This window comes from Hemiscyllium ocellatum, chromosome 50, assembly GCF_020745735.1.
Source record: "Hemiscyllium ocellatum isolate sHemOce1 chromosome 50, sHemOce1.pat.X.cur, whole genome shotgun sequence".
In the NCBI taxonomy this organism is placed as follows: Eukaryota; Metazoa; Chordata; class Chondrichthyes; order Orectolobiformes; family Hemiscylliidae; genus Hemiscyllium; species Hemiscyllium ocellatum.
The window spans coordinates 3,274,408-3,295,718 of record NC_083450.1 but is presented as its reverse complement, the minus strand read 5'-3'; the positions used below and the strand labels follow the sequence as shown (position 1 = coordinate 3,295,718).

General features: G+C 48.7%; 1 protein-coding gene across 1 annotated transcript in view; it reads right to left on the bottom strand.

Annotated features, from left to right (window-relative positions):
- The window catches only part of LOC132805623 (zinc finger protein 687-like), a 69,608-nt gene extending 48,656 nt beyond the window's left edge, over positions 1–20,952 (bottom strand). Inside the window, exons 1-2 of the mRNA XM_060820797.1 lie at positions 20,806–20,952; positions 13,053–13,179 (exon numbers count right to left, since the gene is read on the bottom strand). The gene's annotated coding sequence lies outside the window, so the exon portion shown is untranslated. The remainder of the gene's footprint in view (positions 1–13,052; positions 13,180–20,805) is intronic.
- Between the last annotated feature and the right edge of the window lie 359 nt (positions 20,953–21,311).

Here is a 21,311-nt window from a genome sequence, read left to right as displayed (position 1 = left end):
AAACAGACCCTTCAGCCCAACTCATCCATGCCGATCAGATATTCTAAATTGCTCTACTCCCATCTGCCAGCATTTCGCACATATCCCTCTAACCCTCCCTATTCACATATCCATCCAGACGCCTTTTAAATGCTGTAATCATACCCTTCTCCAGCAGCTCATTCCATACACGTACCACCCTCTGCATGATAAAGTTGCCCCTCAGGTCCCTTTCATATCTTTCCCCTCTCTCCCTAAACCTATGCCCTCTAGTTCTGGACTCCCCGACCCCAGGGAAAAGACCTTGTCGATTTATCGTATCCATGCCCCTCAATTTTATAAACTTCTATAAAGTCACCCATCAACCTCCAACACTCCAGGGAAAACAGCCCCAGCCTGTTCAGCCTCTCCCTGTAGCTCAAACCCTGCAACCCTGGAAGCATCCTTGTAAATCTTTCCTGAACCCTTTCAGTTTCACAACGTCCTTCCTATAGCAGGGAGACCAGAATTGCACGCAATATTCCAAAAGTGGCCTAACCAATGTCCTGTACAGCTGCAACATGACCTCCCAACTCCTATACTCAATACTCTGACCAATAAAGGCAAGCATACCAAATGCCTTCTTTGTTATCCTGTCTACCTCAGACCCCACCTTCAAGGAAATATGACCCCAAGGTGTCCTTGTTCAGCAACACTCATTGGGATCCTACCATTAAGTGCACGAGTCCTATTCTGATTTGCCTTTCCAAAATGCAACACCTCACATTTATCTAAAATAAACTCCATCTGCCATTCCTGGGCCATTGGTTCATCTGATCAAACTCTGAGGTAACCCTCTTCACTGTCCACTACGCCTCCAATTTTGGTGTCACCTGCAAACTTATTAACTATACATCCTAATATTCACATCCAAATCATTTTGTATAAATGACAAAAAGCAGGGAGCCAGCATCGATCCTAGTGGCGCACCACTGGTCACAGGCCTCCAGTCCAAAACACAACCACTACCCTCGGTCTTCTTGCATCAAGCCAATGTTGGAACTGAATGGCCAGGTCTCCCTGGATCCCATGTCATGTAACCTTGCTGACCGGTTGACCATGCAGAACCTTGTGGTAAGGACGTTTCCTGTCATGGGTCAGTTCCCAGCCAGGGGGGCAATGCTTTAAAATGAGAGGTCACCCTTTGAGGACGCGGATGAGGGGAACTGTATTTCTCAGAGGTTTGCAAAGCTTTGGAACTCTGCTTCGGACAGTGCTGGAGGTGGGGGCAAAAGTAGATTTATTCCTCTGCTTGACAAGAGTCTAAGGCTGTTAAAGGCGGGGGGAGGGAGCAGCGCAAAGGAAATGTGGAAACACAAACGGATTAGCGACTGAATACCAGAGCAGGCTCAAGGGGCTGAAATACCCTCCTCATTCTGTGGATGTGCTTGTTTGTGTGGTTTTAAACCTCACTGAGCTTCCCTCACTGGATTATCCCATCCGCCCTGCGTCCTGCAGTCGAGGGCACGCTTGGCATTATCCCTTCAGAGTGCAAGACCCTCACCCCGACAGCTTCAAGGACCCCCAAGGGAATCGGACGCTCAAGACCTGACTGGCCTGCAACGGGCTGGACAGCTCCATCAGCCAGAGACTAGGCAAAGGGTGCCTGGTCTTTCAACCATCTCCCCTTCCCACCTCGGCCCAGCGCAGGGCTTCTGCACATCACGATGGCTGGCAGAAGGACGTCACCATGTTGTGCTCTCTGTGCCCAGCCTTCCACAAACTCCGGCCAGCGTCACGTGCTGTGGGGCTCAGGGAAGTCGGCACAATCAAGGCTAAATCACTGCTCCTTAGACTTGGAGGAGATGGCCTCGTGGTATTATCGCTAGGCTACTAATCCCGAAACTTAGCTAACGTTATTGGGACTTGGGTTCAAATCCTGCCACGGCAGATGGTGGAATGTGAATTAAAACATAGGACTGGACAGCCCACAATGCTGTACTGAACACAATGCCAAATTAAACTACACCCTTCTGTCTGCCCTTGGTCCATACCCCTCCATTCCTTTCATATCCATGTCATAGAGTCATAGAGATGTACAGCACGGAAACAGACGCTTCTGTTTCTGGAAAAACCTGAGTTTTTCCAGCCTCTCCTTATAGCTCATACCCTCTAATCCAGGCAGCATCCTGGTAAAGCTCTGCAGTACCCTCCCCATCCTCCCTGCAATGTGGGGACCAGAACTGAACGCGATACTCTAACCAAAGTCTGAGAAAGCTGCAACATGACATCCTGACCCTTGTGCTCAATTCCCCGACCAATAAAGGCAAGTGTGCCACCCACCTTCTTTCCCACCCTATCGATCTCCGTGGCCACTTTCAAACAGTCATGGACTGGAATCCCAACATCCAATTTAAAAAAAAGTCTAGTGATGACCATGAATCTATTGACAATTGTTGGAAAAACCCATCTGGTTCACTAATGTCCTTGAGGGAAGGAAACTGCCATCCTTACTTGGTCTGTGGGTCTGTGACTCCTGACCCACGGCAATGCTGTTGATTCTTATCTGCCCAATATATGGTGCCCCAGTCAGGGACACTGTGAATGAGTAAAAAAAGACTAAGGGTCTCATGAGGCCTCTCACATCTATCCAGGTTTGGGGGCGTTCTGAGGGGTTTCAGACTGACATCTTGTCTGTGAATGTGTAGGGAGTATGGGTATGGGCTGGGGAGTGGGATTAGAAAATTGCAAAGGGGGGATGCTCTGGGGGAATGCTAACTCTAGCTTCATTTCTGAAGGCTGAAACCGGAGCTCAGGGGACAGATTCGAAATGAAAATGCCCCAGGCTGCAGCTTTGAACTCGAGAGAGTGTGGAACAAGTGAAGGTTCCAGACTTCAAAAACATTCCACAGAAGGCTGCACATCAACCAAAACAACATAATTAGCATTAACCCACTGAGCACCAGCCTCAACAGATACTGGAGCAATCCGTACCTCAATGCACCAAGGCCTGCACAACATAGGCAGCACACAGGTGGCTCAGTAATTAGCACTGCTACCTCTCAATGCCAGGGACACGGGTTTGATTCCAGCCTCGGGCAACTGTCTGTGTAGAGTTTGCACATTCTTCCTGTATCTGCGTGGGTTTGCTCCGGTTTCCTCCCACAATCCAAAGATGTGCAGGTCAGGTGAATTGACTGTGCTAAATTGCCCGTTAATCAGGGGTAAATGTAGGGGAATGGGTGGGTTACTCTTCGGAGGGTAGGTGTGGACTTGTTGGGCTGAAGGGCCTGTTTCCAGACTGTTGGGAATCTGATCTAATCTAATATGCAGGGGTAGGCTGAAAAGTGTGGCAATAACAAGTGCCCGGAAATGACTATCTCAGGTCAGAGAGAATCTAGCCACCAACCCGTGACATTTGATGGCGTTGCCATCACTGAATCCCCTACTACCAGCTTATCAAACCCGAATTGCATTAGCCAGAGAAACACAGGGCTCAAAAGAACTGGTCAGAGGCTGGGAATCCTGCAACAAAACCTCATTTCCTGTTTTCTTAATGCCTGCCCACCATCGACAGGGCACGTTATCAAACATTTGAATGGACATCTTTAATAGTAACGTTGTTCTCGGTTTCTCTCTGCACCTTCTCAGCAGCTGTGATGCCACATCCTGCACTCTCTGAACTGTTACCCTGTTATCCTGATGTAGTACTGTCTGCTGGTGAAGCAAGACCACACTGTTCACTGTACCTCAGTAATAAATCAAATCAAGAGCAGATGAATGCGTTGCTGAGGACCTGGTGCAGCAGGGAAGGATTCACATTTTTGGATCATTTGACCCTCTTCTGGGTAGAAGTGACCTGTGTTAGTGCACCTGACCTGGAAGGGGTCCCATACCCTGGTGGGGAGAGTTGCTACTCAGGAGGCTTTAGCTAGCAAAGGGAGGCCCAAAGGGATAGTCAGAAAAGAGATCAGTCTGAGGCCGGTACAGTCGAGAAGAGGAGCAAGTCAAATAGTCTAGGAAAGCAAGTGCAAGGCAGAGAACGAGGCAAGACTGCTAAATTGAACTGCATTTATTTCAATGTAAATGACCTGATAGGTAAGGAAGATGAACTCTGCACATGTTTTGGAATATGGGCCTGAGATATCACAGCTATTACAGAAACCTGGCTCAGGGACTGACAGAGAGATGCAAAAGGAAAGCTAGAAAGGGATGCGAGACAGGAGGGGGAGTAACGTCTTTGGTTGGGGATAACATTATGGCTGCACTTAATGGAGGAGATTCCTGGCAGTATGTCGAATGAAGTTATTTGGGTGGAACTGAGAAATAAGAGAGGGATGATTACCTTACTGGGAGCGTACTATAGTGAGATGTCTTATATCTCAAAGGTGGATAAATCCCCAGGACCTGATCAGGTGCCCCCTGTAACTTTGTGAGAAGCTAAGGGAAGTGACTGCTGGGTGAGACAGTTGCATCACCGTCAGCCACAGTTGTGGTGCCGGAAGACTGGAGATTGGCTAATGTGGAAAGGAAAAGCCAGGGAACTATAGACCGGTTAGCCTTATGTCAGTGATGGGTAGGTTGTTGGCAGGGATTCTGAGGGACAGGATGTGCACGTATTTGATTAGGGAGAGTCAACATGGTTTTGTGCATGGGAAATTGTGTCTCACTAACTTGACTAGCTTTTCTTAAAAAAGAAATGACACAAAAGAAGATTGATGAAGGCAGAGCAACCGACATCATTTGTATGGACTTGAGCAAGGCATTCACCAAGGTTCCTCATGGTAGACTGGTTAGTAAGGTTAGATTATATGGGATCCAGGGTGAGCCAATGGGCAGCAAGGTGGCTCAGTTGTCAGCACTGCAGCCTCACAGCGCCAGGGACCCAGGTTCGATTCCAACCTCGGGCAACTGTCCGTGTGGGGTTTGCACATTCTCTCTGGGTCTGCGTGGGTTTCCTCCGGGTGCTCCGATTTCCTCCCACAATCCAAAAAAGATGTGCAGGTCAAGTGAATTCGCCATGTTAAATTCCCCATAGTGTGAATATAGGGTAGGGGAATGGGTCAGGGTGGGTTACTCTTTGGAGAATCAGTGCAAACTTGTTGGGCCGAAGGACCTGTTTCGATACCGTAGGGAATCTAATCTCATCTAACCACTTGGCTACAAAATTGGTTTGAAAGTACAAACAGGGGGTGGTGGTAGAGGGTTGTTGTTCAGACTGGAGGCCTGTGACCAGGCAGTGTACCACAAGGATCAGTGCTGGGTCCACTTCTTTTTGTCATTTATATAAATGATTTGGATGTGAACAGAGGAGGTACGGTTACTAAGTGTGCACATGACACCCAAATTGGAACTGTAGTGGACAGCAAAGAAGGTTACCTTGAATATAATGGGATCTTGATCAGATGGGCCAAAGAGCAGCAGATGGAGTTTAATTTAGATAAATGTGAGGTGCTGCAGTTTGGCAAGGCAAACCAGGGCAGGGCTGTGCACTTAATGATACTGCGATAAGGAGTGTTGCTGTACAATGAGACCTTGGGGTGCAGGTTCATAGTTCCTTGAAGGTGGAGTCGCAGGCAGACAGGATACAGAAGGCAGTGTATGGTATGCTTGCCTTTAGTGGTCAGTGCATTGAGTACAGGAGTTGTGAGGTCATATTGCGGCTGTACAGGACATAGGTTCAGCCACTGTTGGAATATTGAGTGCAATTCGGGTCTCCCTGCTATAGGAAGGATGTTGTGAAACTTGAAATAGTGCAGAAAAGATTTACAAGGATGTTGCCAGGGTTGGAGGGCTTGAGCTATAGGGAGAGGGTGAATAGGCTGGGGCGGTTTTCCCTGCAGCATCGGAGGGTAAGGAGTGACTTTACAGAAGTTTATAAAATCCTGAGGGGCATGGATAGGATAAATAGACAAGGTCTTCCTCTCAGGGTAGGGGGTTCCAAATCTAGACAGCATAGGTTTAAGTCAGGAGGAGAAAGATTTAAAAGGGACCTAAGGGGCAATATTTTCTCACAGAGGGTGGTGTGTGTATGGAATGAGCTGCCAGAGGAAGTGGTGGAGGCTGGTACAATTATAACATCTAAAAGGCATCTGGATGGGTTTATAAACAGGAAGGGTTTAGAGGTATATGGGCCAAGTGCTGGCAAATGGAACTAGATTTATATAGGATATCTGGTCAGCATGGACAAGTTGGACTGAAGGGTCTGTTTCTGTGCTGTACACCTCTATGCGTCTCAGTCAAGAGTGTGATGGAATACTCTCTACTCCCCAGTGCAGCTGCAACAACGCAAGAAATTCAACACTGTCTCGTACAAAGCAGCCTACTTGATTTGTACCACATCCATGAACACTCAGTCGCAGTGTGTGCTGTCTAGAAGGTGCACTACAGGAATTCTCCAGAGCATCTTCCAGCAGGTGTATGGGAACATCAGAGTGGAGAGAGGGTGCAAGTGAGATAGCAAGAAAAAGAGCGAGAATAAGAGAGGGTGTGAGAAAGAGACACAGGTGTGGTGGTGTGTGACTGAAAGTGAGTGTTTGCATACGGGACAGATGGATAGAGTTTGAGTGTGAGACAGTCAGAGAGAGAGACAGAGACAGAGACAGTCAGAGAGAGAGACAGAGAGAGTCCGAGAGAGAGAGAGAGAGACCGAGACCGAGAGGGACCGAGAGGGACAGACACAGAGAGAGAGAGACACAGAGAGAGAGAGACAGAGAGAGAGAGACAGAGAGACAGAGAGAGAGAGAGACAGACAGAGAGAGAGAGAGACAGAGAGAGAGAGAGACAGAGAGAGAGAGAGACAGAGAGAGAGAGAGACAGAGAGAGAATGCATGTGCATGGAGATCTGATGCAATTCCCGAGACACTGTATTGCTAAAGAAAACAATGATACTGAGTGGAAGGATTGCAGTCTGACACTGACAACAATCAGCACCTCCAGTCAGTGCAGGCCACAATGCCAGGGTCTGGGGGAATGGCCTGTCCTACATTCAGGGGCACAGTCTCGGGGTGCTCCATCAAGCACAGATACAGCATTAGTGCTTTCCACACATGGGCACACTGCAGGCAATACAACACTTGCATCAAAAACATATCAATTACAATTTCTCTTTCAGTAACAATCTGGGAGGGTGGGGGAAGACAGCATGAAACACTAAGCACAGACAGCAAAGAGTTAAAAAGCTTGTTTTTGCGTGTGGGGGGAGGTTGTAACATCAGCAGGTAAACTGCAGGCAGGCCATTAATTCTCATGTGATGCTGACTCTGTACACACTGTTCCTCTGCTGTGCGGAAGGAAAAGGCACGGCAACCGAAAGGCTGCACGCCAAGTGACACTCAAGGGTCTGTCTCTTGGTCAATGAGCGGGCATCATGCCTCCTCGTGCTCAGAAGCGCAGGGTGATCCAGCCCAGCTCGCCAGGGCCTGTCCGGAGCCCCCTCCCCCCCCCCCCGCTCTCTGACAGTCGCAGCTCACCACACAGTCCTTCCTGGATCACGGTGACCACAAACCGTCAGACACTTCCTCTGCTCCATGCAGCTACGAACACAGAAACAGCCAGTGGGACAGCACTGCTACACATAGCCAGGCAGACACACCAAGCTAACAAAACCTGTTCCAGGCTCACTCCCTGGTCTCAAAAAGGACAAACCTGGGGCTGCGCAGGATTGAAAGGCACTGTTCTCCTCAGTTGAAGGTCAATAACCGGGAAGGGAGGGTGGGGGGGGCAGGTGCTTTTTGGTGCAGTGTCTCTACCTCTGCACCAGAAGGCCCATGTATCCCCCCTCCCCGGTTACTGACATCCTTTGGCACTTTTTCCAGTTTAGTAACTTTCGATCTGTAGCAGGGTGACCAGTGCTGTACACTGTATCCTGAATGTGGTCTCACAAACGTCTTGTACAGTCAGAAGGGAAAAGTCCCCATATCGTTGGACTAAAAGGACAGCCCCTCATTAAAAAGTGTCCCTTAGTTCAGAGGACAGAAATGAGAACAGAAAATGTTGCTGACACTCTGAAATGACTACACTGACTCCAGTGAGCTCTGAACTGCACTGCCTGGGAGGGTGGTTGAGGTGGGAAACCCCTCACCCTGGGAAAGGCACTTGGATGAGCATCTGAAGTGACATAACATTCAAAACGGTGGTGGAAAAATGGGACTGGAGTTGATTTAGAGCTTCGATAGGCAGCCACAATGGGATGTAGGGTCTCTTCTGCGATGTAGGAGTCTATGGTTCTGTGGAGAGCTACTCCAAGAATCCCAAGTGCAGCCCAACAAGATTGGGATCGGTTGGTTCGGGGGTTGCTTTTTGACCAGGGCTGATGCGATGGTGTAGGTTTGCTGCAGCTCTTGGGTGACTGTCAGAAAGGGCTGGCCCTAGGCCAGGACCAGTTTGCAGTCAGTCTGGTTTATAGTTAGAGCACAGGCACTTCATGAACCTGGCAAACTTACTTCCCTAGAGCTAGTCTCAGAGGTTAAGACTGGTATCGACACTGGGACTCCAGTCAGCTTGCTTTCATTAACCTCTTGTTCCAATACTGGCTTATTACAGGCACAGTTTATAACGCAGAAAATGATTACTTTCTGCCTGCTTTCACCAAGGAAAATGCAAGTACCAAGGAACCTCGATTACCTGAACACCTCAGGCAGGGAGTATTTTGTTCGGACAACAGTTTAGCCAAGCATTTTGGATAATCCAAAATTCGGATAATTGCATACCGGATAATCGTGGCTCCTGTGTAATCTTCCAGAACTGGAGACCCAAATAGTTAGGGAAGATAAAGTCACCATAATCATAGCAAACCATAGGGCTCCTCTCTCACTGGGGAGAGAGGGGGAGGGAGGGAGTCAGAGACAGAGCCAGAGCGAGAGAGAGAGAGGCAGACAGACAGAGCGAGAGAGAGAGAGGCAGACAGACAGAGCGAGAGAGAGAGAGAGGCAGACAGACAGAGCGAGAGAGAGAGAGGCAGACAGACAGAGCGAGAGAGAGAGAGGCAGACAGACAGAGCGAGAGAGAGAGAGGCAGACAGACAGAGCGAGAGAGAGGCAGACAGACAGAGCGAGAGAGAGGCAGATAGACAGAGCGAGAGAGAGGCAGACAGACAGAGCGAGAGAGAGGCAGACAGACAGAGCGAGAGAGAGGCAGACAGACAGAGCGGGAGAGAGGCAGACAGACAGAGCGAGAGAGAGGCAGACAGACAGAGCGAGAGAGAGACAGACAGACAGACGACAGGTGTCAGTTTAAACCGACCCCTCAGCTCGGCAGGCCGGATGGCTGGGTCACGGCGCAGAGTGGATTCAATTCCCACACCAGCTGAGGTTACCGTGGAGAGCTGTTGTCAGTCTCCCCCCTCAGCTGAATTGTGGTGTCCCTCAGGTTAAATCAACACAAAGTTATCTCTCTTGCTTGCTCTCTCTCGAATGAGAGGGGAGCCCGAGAGCCTGGTAAAACGATGTCAGCTAGGGAGAATGAGGTGGTTAAAGGAAATTAGTGCAAGAAAGAAGACCATATTGAAGAAATCAATCAAGCTGATAATTGATAAAATCTTTAGACCTGATGGCATGAAACAGACTACAGTTGGTAGGTGGAAGACCTGGTAAAATGGTGCACTGGGAACAACCTAGCTCTCAATGTTGGCAAAACCAAGGAACTCATTATTGACTTTCAGCGGGATGTTACTCATGCCCCCCTACACGTTAACAGCACAGAGTGGAATGAGTGGAGAGTGTCAAGCACCTGGGAGTGGTCATCCACAATAAGCTTTCTTGGATTCTTCATGTGGACACACTGATTACATAGGCCTGACAACGTCTCTTCTTCCACTGGCAGCTGAGGACATTTGGCATGACGGCGAATACCCTTGCCAACTTTTATAGGTGTGCCATCGAGAGCATTCTGTCTGGATGTATCACTGCCTGGTATGGCAACTGTACCATTCAAGATCGGAGATGGCTACAGAGAGTGGTGAACTCAGCCCACCATACTGAATGGACTCACAAACTGTTAACATTCGCCTGTCCCTGTGTTTTTGTTTACCCATCATTTACTATCTATGCTACTTAATTCTTGCGATCTGCCTGTATTGCTCACAAGACTGTGCCTCAGTACACATGACAATAAATTCAATTCAATTCAAATTGCTGATAGTGATGGCCATAGAGATAGTTGATGCATTGATAATTATCTCCCAAAGGTGATTGATTCCTACATGATTCCTGCGGATTGGGAGGTAACTAACGTAATGCCACTTGGTCAGAGGCCGTGAAATCTGTTCGGAGTAACTAACCTCCTGATTCCCCAAAGCCTGTCCCACCATTGACGCGGCACAAGTCAGGATCGGGATGCACTCCACCACACCTGACTGGATGGGTGCGACTCCAACAATAGAGTTGTACAGCATGGAAACAGAGCCTTCGGTCCAACTCATCCACGCCGATCAGAGATCCTAAATAAATTTAGTCCCACTTGCCAGCATTTGGCCCATATCCCGCTAAACCCCTTCATATTCATGCCTTTTAAATGTTGTAACTGCACAAAACTGCAGAAGCTTGACACCATCCAGGACAAAGCAGCCTGTATCACTGGCACCACATTCACAAGCATCTACTCCCTCCACCAGTGACGCTCAGTCGCAGCAGTGTGTGCCATCTACAAGATGCAGGGCAGAAATTTACAGAGGTTCCTTAGATAGCAGCTTCCAAACCACTGCATCCAGAAGGCCAAGGGCAGCAGATACAGCTGCAAGGTCCCCTCCATCCCGACTTGGAAATATATCACTCTTCTTTCAACATCCCACAACCCCCTTCTTTAACAGCATCATGGGTGTCTCTATAGCATGTGGATTTCAGTGAATGGAGAGGATTGCTCGTCACCATCTTCTAGAGGGCAACCAGGGATGGGCCATGATGTAAATAAAAGCTAACTTACAAGGGAATTAGAGAAACAGGGAGCTGCAGACCCTTCGACCTTACATTCCAGCATGTCCCTCGTGCTAATGTATCAAGGATTTGATAAATAGACATTCTGATAATAACAATCCTTTTGGACTCAATCAGCATGGATTTTGTGAATGTTTGATGATCTTGAAATTATGGATGATAAAGAGGAGCCAGTGGACGTGATCTGCTTAGATTTTCAGAAGCCTTTTGATATACCCCCTCATGAGACTAGTCAGAAAAATTAAAGCACGTAGGAGATAGGAGATAATTGATTAACTCAGAGAAGCACGGAGTAGGGTCATGGTCATGTTGGAAGGTTCTGACTAATGGGGGATCACAAGGATCAGTATCTGGTCCACAGCTGTTAACAATAAATATCAGTGACTTGGAGGTAGGGCCAAAATGCAATATTTCTCAATTTTCAGATGCTACAAAACTGAGTGGGAAAGCGTGTTGTGAGGGAGGCAGCTTCGGGAGGATTTGGACAGGCTTTGTGAATGGAGAGGCATGAGACAGATGCTATATAATGTGGAAAATGTGAGGTGATCCTCTTCGGAGACAAACAGATGTGTGGAGTATTTTTTAAATGGGAAGTGGAAACGCACAGCGAGACCAAGGGGTCCTTGTCAATAAGTCACTGAAGGCCAATGTTCAGGTGAAGCAAGCTGTCAGGAAGCCTGCTGGAACGCTAGCCTTTATTGTGAGAGAGTTTGAGTACAGGAGTCGTGAAGTCTTGCTTCAATTGTCCAGGAGCTTGGTTAGACCACACCTGGAATACAGTGTGTGCAGTTCTGCACTCCTTATCTCAGGGAGGACATTATTGCGAGAGAGGAAGTGCATCAAGGGTTTAGCAGACTTGTTCCCAGGATACTAGGACCGTCCTGTGAAAAGTGATCGGTAACACTGGGCCTAGTAGTGGAAGGGGCATTGCGGTGGGTGCCAGGAACGTTTGGGAGAAATCGAACCTTTGTGTTCTTTATGTACAATCTCTCAGTGCCTCCCACACACACTATCACAAGCACTCAGTACAACACGCTGTCTATTACACAAACTGCCCATAGTCTTACTACAGACAAACAACCTTCAACAAGAGATTTCAAACTGAGAAAACCAAGCCAAAACATATCTAGCACTAGAGGGACCACCTTAAAGATTGACCGAAGAGCTGAAATCGAAGGCAAGCCACGATGAAAGGGAAGTAGAGAGTTGACGGAAGAAATTCTGCACGTATCTCTCTCACACATTTGAGAGAATGACTCATACAAACAATAAAAACCACTAGTGGTTTCCCCAACGTACACACATCAGGACATAGTGAGCCACACAATGCAGAAAAAAAGGTGAATGTGAAAATGACAAGGAGAGCGAGTGCAAAAATTCAGAGCTCATCCCCTCACTCCTTCCTCTCTCGGTTCATGACAGGGAACGTAGGAAATCTGACTTCAATGTTCAAACATAGCTCTAGTGCTGAAAAACCATATATACACACACATCCGCCCCACCACACAGCGCGCCTCTCTACATCAGAGACCAGCTTTGACCTGGCGGGTTATTACTGGCTGATTGAGGAGCGTGACGCACCAGACTGCGGGTGGTGTGCGTGACCTCCAAGTCAGCAGGCAGAGACTGGACACGAAGCTGAGGCCAATCCTCCACACTGACAGTGCCAGTACTGAGTGGGGGCCTAACCAGAGACCGAAATAGAGGAACAAATTGCAGGAATGCTAAAAGGCTGCCTCTATTTCTCTCTCTTCCCCACAGACGCTGCCAGACCTGCTGAGTTTCTCCAGCAGTTTCGGTTTTGGTTTCAGGATCAGCAGCATTCCGCTGTTTGTGTTACAATTCTGCCCCAATGTCCTGGGGCCAATGTTCACCTCTCTGATCTGAAAGGAGAGAGTCTGGGTAATTACTGCACGGCTGTCTGTGGGATCTTACTGAGCACCATCTGCTCGTCACAATTCCACAGTACCTGCAGTCTCCCTGCAGGCGAGGCACCTGGGACCACCCCGAGCCCTCCAACCTTAAACATGTCCTTCCAGAACACTTTCACAAACCAAGTTCGTCAACCTGTCGCAACAAAGGGAACACGAGGGGACCGTTTCAGACAGGGGAGTCACAGATAAGCTGGCAGCTCAACAGTACACGGGTAGGTCAGGCTGGTACCTGGAGGAAAACGTGGAGTGAGAGTGGGTGAGACAGGGAGCCGGACAGGAGTGAAGCAGTCTCAGGTCCATGAAGCACACAGCTGGTTTGCAATCCCTCTGTCCACCAGGTCGTCGCACACCAGCACCTGAACGGAATAGAGAGCAGGTCAGGTCAGATCAGGGTGTTTCCACCAGGCTGAACAAATTAGCTACTGGCCTCATGCCCATCTTCAAAATAACATCAACCAGCAACCGGGGGGGGGGGGGGGGGGGGGGGGGGGGGGGAAGAACAAGAGAGAGATAGAGAGTCAGAAGGAGAGGAAGAGCGGTACTGAGAGAGGGAGAGTCAAAGAGAGAGGAGGGGAGTAGACGAGAAGGGGGAGGAAGGAGGGAGTTAGGGGAGGGAGAATGGGAAACGAGAGCAAGTCAAACAGGGAGAAAGAGGGAATTGAGAGAGAGTTGGAGGGGAATGAGAGACAGTGGGTGGGGAGGAAGAGGGGAAACAAAAGAGACAGTTGGTGAGGAAGGAGGGGAAATGAGAGTGAGTATTGGGGGGGGGGGAGAAGAGAAAATGAGAGAGAGGTGAAGCAGGAAACGAAAGAGTGCAGGGGAGGAAGAGGGGTAATGAGAGAGAGAGAGAGAGAGAGAGTGTGTGTCGGGGGGTGTGTGAGAGAGAGAGAGAGAGAGCGAGAGAGAGCGCGCGCGGCGGGGAGGGGGCATTCCTGATTGTTGATCTAAGACAGTAACTCGTACATACATTCTCCTTGCACTGACTTGCACCCCACATCTACCCCATGAAATCCCTTTCCTCACTTTGAGGATAGGTCACCTCACAGCCTTGAGGCCAATTACAGATGTTCTGGATTGTTCTAACCACTTGCGGGTCTGGTACCATCACCCCCACATCATCCACATGCATAAGATCAAATCACACCAAACTTTCTCTGCTTTTAATCTGCTCCAGGATCACGCAGCCAGAGCATGTATGGAATATTTCTTTCCCTCGTCCAGAGGCCTCTTCTGGGTTACTGTGTCCAGTTCTGGTCACTTTGTTATAGGAAGGATATTATTAAACTGGAGAGGATTCAGAACAGATTTACCAAGATGTTGCCAGGACTGGAGGGTTGGGGTTAGAAGGGAAGGCTGGATAAGCTGGGATTTTTCCCACTAGATAGATGGAGGCTGAGGGGTGACCTTATCGAGGTTTATAAATCATGAGGGTAAATAGCAAGGGTCTTTTTTCCCTAGGGTAAAGGAAGTACAAAACTACAGGGCATTTTGTTTTGTTCAGGTGAGAGGAAGAAGATTTAAAAAAGGATACGAGGGGCAACTTTCTTTTTACATTCCGTGTGCGGAATGAACTTTCAGAGGACATGGGTATGATTATAACTTTTAAAAGACATTTGGATAGGTACATGAAGAGGAAAGATTTGGAGAGATATGGACCAGGAGAAGGCAAACATATTAGCGAGAACCTTAACAGGACTAGTTTAGATTGGGAACATGGTCAGCGTGGATAAGTTGGACCATAGGCTCTGTTTCCATCCTGTACAACTCTATGATGTATCCTTGTACGTATTGGAATATAAAAAAAGTCTGTCTAAATGGCCTGTTGTGACTGTCAGTCCAGGCTGAGGGTAAGGCTGTATCTCATCTGTGAGATGGCACAAAAGCCTGACATGCTATTGTGGCAGTAAGGAGGGAGAGTTTTAGAAGGACTTTGGCTAGGCCACTGCGGGAATATTGTGTGCAATTCTGGTCTCCTTCCTATCGGAAAGATGTTGTGAAATTTGAAAGGGTTCAGAAAAGATTTACAAGTATGTTGGAGGATGTGAGCTATAGGGAGAGGCTGAACAGGCTGGGGCTGTTTTCTCTGGAGCGTTGGAGGCTGAGGGGTGACCTTATAGAGGTTTACAAAATTATGAGGGACATGGATAGGGTAAATAGGCAAAGTCTTTTCCCTGGGGTCGGGGAGTCCAGAACTAGAGGGCATAGGTTTAGGGTGTCAGGGGAAAGATATAAAAGAGACCTAAGAGCAAGTTTTTCACACAGAGGGGGGTACGCGTATGGAATGAGCTGCCAGAGGAAGTGGTGGAGGCTGGTATAGTTACACCATTTAAGAGGCATCTGGATGGGTATATGAATAGGAAGGGTTTGGAGGGATATAGGCCGGGTGCTGGCAGGTGGGACTAGATTGGGTTGGGATATCTTGTCGGCATGGATGAGTTGGACTGAAGGATCTGTTTCCATGCTGTACATCTCTAGGACTCTAATGGGATCATTGAGGGCTGGAGCACAGAGTGATGACTCTATTGTAATCCTATTTTCCAGCCTGGAAGCATCTAGCCTCTCCAGTGGACATAAAAGATTCTGAAGGATTCCTTATCCCCTCAGAAACAAACTCCTACCCAGTTGCTCCTATCCAGACAAACTGTTCATCACCACATTAGAGTTCGTGGAAGCTCACTGGGAGAAACTGGCTGCCCTGCCTTCTATCTCACAGAAGTGACCACATTTTGAACTGGTCTGCTTTTGTTGACGGAGAAATTTAGGGGTATAAAAGGATTCCTTAACAGGCACTTCACCATACAGAGAGAGGACACCAAGTAACATACAGAGAAATCAGGGAGGATTTTAAGCAACATCTGAAAGGAGGCGGCATTGACAGGCAGAAGGGTTTAGGAAAGGAATCCCAAAGTATGGGCTCCAGGTAGTTAAAGCACAAGAATAGAACATCAGAAGTCTCGGATTTGTTCCAGACAAACACACAAACCTCCAATGACTCTCTTCAGAACATACAATGTCTGCACACTGGCCACAATCTGTATTCCCAAAAAGTTAAATCGCTATTTATCTTCCTCAAACTATGGAAGACCTTGCTTGATGTTCCTGGAATGATGCTCCTTTGCAAGACTGCAAATCAGCACACCCCAAAAAAATAAACAAAACCCCTACTTCCCACCGATTTCTATCTCCTCTTACCCTCAACCTTACTTTATTGTCTTATCACCTCATCTTTATGCTCCATGCATCCCCTCACCTTTCCTTCCCATGCTTCTCCCCTCATCTTTAACCCCCACCATCTTTACTCCCCAATCCTGGCCTCCCTATTAATCTTGAACCTTCTCGCACAGTTCCTTTTACCCCATCCCACCTACATTTACTTTAACCCCCATCTTTTATCCGTTTCATTTTACCATCGCCATCCTTTCCCAAAAGCCTTTGCTGCCATCCTTCCCCCATTTCCTTTTACCTAGCTCCCTCCTCCTTCCAGCCTTACCCTTCCCTAATAATCTTCACCCCATTCTTCTCCCATTTCTTTTTACCCCCACTTTATGCCCATCCTTCCCTATTTCCTTTTACCTAGCTCCCCCATCTTCCCCAATAGTCTTCACCCCCTTCTTGCCCACATTTCCTTTTGCCTTCTCTATCCCAGCCTCACCCAATAATCTTCACACCGCAATCTTCCCTAAACATCTTCACCCCATCTTCCCCTCAATTTACATTCCCCATCCTAACCCCACATCCACTACCCCACCCATCCCCAATAATCTTCACACCCCTACCCTTCCTCAATAACCTTCATCCATATCCTTCCCTGATCTTCCCTAATATTCCACCCCATTCCTCCCTAATAATCCACCACATTCTTTTAACTTGTCCATCCTGCTCCTTCATCTTTCACAGAAATGTACCGCACGGAAACAGATCCTTGGGTCTAGCTTGCCCATGCCAGCCAGATATCCTAACGTCATCTCGTCCCATTTGCCAGCACTTGGCCCATATCCCTCTAAATCCTTCCTATTCATATCCCCATCCAGATGCCTTTTAAATGCTGGAATTGTACCAGCCCCCACCACTACCTTTGGCAACTCATTCCATTCGCGTACCACCCTCTGCGTGAAAAAGTTGCCCCTCGGGTCCGTTTTATATCTTTCCCCTCTCACCCAAAACCTATGCCCCTCTAGTTCTGGACTAGGGTGAAAAGACTTTGTCTATTTATACCATCAATGCCCCTCATGATTTCATGAACCTCTACAAAATCATTCACTTCCATCCTTCCTCACCCCCTCCCCAAAATTAGGTTATCTTCCCCATCTTTCCCTCTACATTTCACCCCATCCTTCCTCAACAAATCTTCACCACCCCATCATTCTCTAATCATCATCACCACATTCTTTCTCATTTCTCTTACTGTTCCCATCCTGTCTGCCCCATCTTTCCTCAATAACCTTCACCCCTTCCAACATTTCCTAATAATTTTCACCTTATTCTTCCCCAAATTCTTTTTCTTTCCTATCCGACCTCAATAACCTTCACCTACTCCTTCCCCATTTCTTGTACCTTCTCCCTCCTACATCAATAATTCTCACTCTCTCCAATGTTCCCTGATAATCTTGACTCCAATTTTTTTCCACTCCTTTTATCTTCCCATCCAAGCCCTCTTCCTTCCTCAATAGCCTCCATCCTCCTATCATTCCCAAATAATCTCCCCCCATTTCTTGTACCGACCTATCTGCTCTTCCTCCATAATCTTCTCATTTTACCCCGTTTCTTTTATCTTCCAAAGCCTAACCCCTCCATCCTCCCGCAATAACCTTCACCCTCTCCATCATTCCCTAATAACCTTCAGCCCATTTCTTCTACCTTCCCCGTCCTACACCCTCCATCAATAATCTTCAACCTTCATGAATTCCTCATAATCTTCCCCATTTTATTTTCCCTTTCCCAAACTTCCTCAATAATCATCACACCCCCCCCTATCATTCCCTAATAATCTTCACTTTTGTTTTGAAAAGAGATCAGAGTCCCCACAGTATGAAAACAGGCCCTTTGACCCAACAAATCACCAACTCTGCAAACAGTAACCCACCCAGACCCATTCCCCTACCCTATATTTAGCCCTGACCAATGCAACTAACACCATGGGCAATTTAGCATGACCAATTCACCCAACCTGCACATCTCTGGATTTTGGGAGGAAACCCACACAGACACAGGGAGAACATGCAACCCTCACATAGACAGACGCTCGAGATGGGAATCAAACCTGGGTCCCTGGTGCTGTGAAGGAGCTGTGCAAATCACTGAGCCACCGTGCCACCCCAACCTATCCCCTCCATCCTCCCTCAGTAATCTTCAAACTCCCATTATTTCCTACTAATCTTCACCCCATTTCTTTTATTGCCCCATCCTCCCTCAATAATCCTCACCCCCACATCATTCCCCATCCCACCCCACTCCATCCTCCCTCAATAATCCTCACCCCCCCACATCATTCCCCATCCTACCCCACTCCATCCTCCCCCAATAATCCTCACCCCCCACATCATTCCCCATCGTACCCCACTCCATCCTCCCCCCCCACATCATTCCCCATCCTACCCCACTCCATCCTCCCTCAATAATCTTCACCCCCACATCATTCCCCACTCCATCCTCCCTCAATAATCTTCACCGCCCACATCATTCCCCATCCTACCCCTCTCGATCCTCCCTCAATAATCCTCACCCCCCACATCATTCCCCATCCTACCCCACTCCATCCTCCCCCAATAATCCTCACCCCCCACATCATTCCCCATCCTACCCCACTCCATCCTCCCTCAATAATCTTCACCCCCACATCATTCCCCATCCTATCCCACTCCATCCGCCCTCAATAATCTTCACCCCCCATCAGTCCCCATCTTACCCCACTACATCCTCCCTCAATAATCTTCACCCCCACATCATTCCTTAATAATCTTCCCATTTATTTTACTTTCCCTTTCCTACCCCTCTCCACCCCCCTCAATAACCCTCACTTCTACATCATTGTCTAATAACCTTCCAATTTTTTTTTACTTTCTCCATCCTACTCCACTCCATCCTCCCTCAACAATCTTCATCCCCACATCATTCCTCAATAAGCTTCCCAGATCTTTTACCTTCCCCATTCTAGACCCTCCATAATCCCCCAATAATCATCACCCCCACATCATTCCTTATACTCTTCCCACATCTCTTACCTTCCTCGTTCTAGTCCTTCCATCCTCCCTCAATCTTCACCCCCACATCATTCCTGAATAAGCTTCGCATTTCTTTTACCTACCCCACTCCATCCTCCCTCAATAATCTTCACCCTCACATCATTCCCCATCCTACCCCGCTCCATCCACCCTCAATAATCTTCACCCTCACATCATTCCTTAATAACCTTCCTTTTCCTACCCCGCTCCATCCCCCTCAATAACCCTCACTTCAACATCATTGTATAATAACCTTCCAATTTATTTTACCTTCTCTATCCTACCCCACGCCATCCTCCCTCAATAATCTTCATCCCCCACATCATTCCCCATCCTCCCTAAATAATCTTCATCCCCCACATCATTCCCCATCCTACCCCAATAATCTTCACCCCCACATCATTCCCCATCCTCCCTCAATAATCTTCACTCCCACATCATTCCCCATCCTACTCCAATAATCTTCACCCCCCACATCATTCCCCATCCTACTCCAATAATCTTCACCCCCCACATCATTCCCCATCCTACCCCAATAATCTTCACCCCACACATCATTCCCCATCCTACCCCACTCCATCCTCCCTCAATAATCCTCACCCCCCACATCATTCCCCCCCTACCCCACTCCATCCTCCCTCAATAATCCTCACCCCCGACATCATTCCCCATCCTACCCCAATAATCTTCACCCCCCACATCATTCCCCATCCTACCCCAATAATCTTCACCCCACACATCATTCCCCATCCTACCCCACTCCATCCTCCCTCAATAATCCTCACCCCCCACATCATTCCCCCCCTACCCCACTCCATCCTCCCTCAATAATCCTCACCCCCGACATCATTCCCCATCCTACCCCAATAATCTTCACCCCCCACATCATTCCCCATCCTACCCCACTCCATCCTCCCTCAATAATCCTCACCCCCCACATCATTCCCCATCCTACCCCACTCCATCCTCCCTCAATAATCCTCACCCCCCACATCATTCCCCATCCTACCCCACTCCATCCTCCCTCAATAATCCTCACCCCCCACATCATTCCCCATCCTACCCCACTCCATCCTCCCTCAATAATCTTCACCCCGACATCATTCCCCATCCTACCCCACTCCATCCTCCCTCAATAATCCTCACCCCCATCATTCTCCATCCTACCCCAATAATCTTCACCCCCACCTCATTCCCCATCCTCCCTCAATAATCTTCACCCCCACATCATTCCCCATCCTACCCCACTCCATCCTCCCTCAATAATCTTCACCCCCCACATCATTCCCCATCCTCCCTCAATAATCCTCACCCCCCACATCATTCTCCATCCTACCCCAATAATCTTCACCCCCCACATCATTCCCCATCCTCCCTCAATAATCCTCACCCCCCACATCATTCCCCATCCTCCCTCAATAATCCTCACCCCCCACATCATTCCCCATCCTACCCCAATAATCCTCACCCCCCACATCATTCCCCATCCTCCCTCAATAATCTTCACCCCCCCCACATCATTCCTTAACTAAACCTTCCAATTTCTTTCACCCTCCATCCTCCCTCAATAGCCCTCACCCCCTTACCTTTCCCTCCTCTGCCTCCCACTCCCCCTGGAGTTAACATTGGAGCCTCCTGCCCCTTGCCCACCCCCAGGTGAATGAGGCCTAGTCCCTCAGGCCTTTGCTACTTCCAGCCCAGTCTGGGGCAATGTGAGGTACAGTACAATTTTTAAAAATAAATTAAATCCTCCGCCCTCACCTAATAAAACAGACGGCAGGATCAGTTAGAATAAACTTTAGACCTGGGACTTTCCTCCTTCAACCACTTTTCTCCATCTTTTCCTCACCAGGCGCTTCCTGTTTATTTAAAAAAATATAAAAATTTCAGCCTCTCTTTTCTCTCCCCCTCCCCCCACCCACCAACACCAAACCACGCCCCGCCCCCTCTCCGCGAGGCCGGCCCCGCCCACCCGCGGGCTAGCGACGCCGATTGGCCCGGGCGCCCATCCATCCACCAGTCCCAGGGCGCCCATTGGCCCGGGCGCGCGGGTCGGCCTGTCGCCGAAGGTCCCGCCCTCCACGCGAGCGTCAGGGGCCTGGATTGGCCCGCCGAGGCAGCCGTCAGATCGGCGCGCCCTGAGGCCTTCGACTGCCGCCTGCGAGCGGGGCAGTGGTTCGGCCCCTTCCGGCAGGACGGCGGCGATGATTGGCTGAGTCCGGGGCGAGCGCTGTGCCCATCAACTAACTACGTGGGCTGGGTGGGTG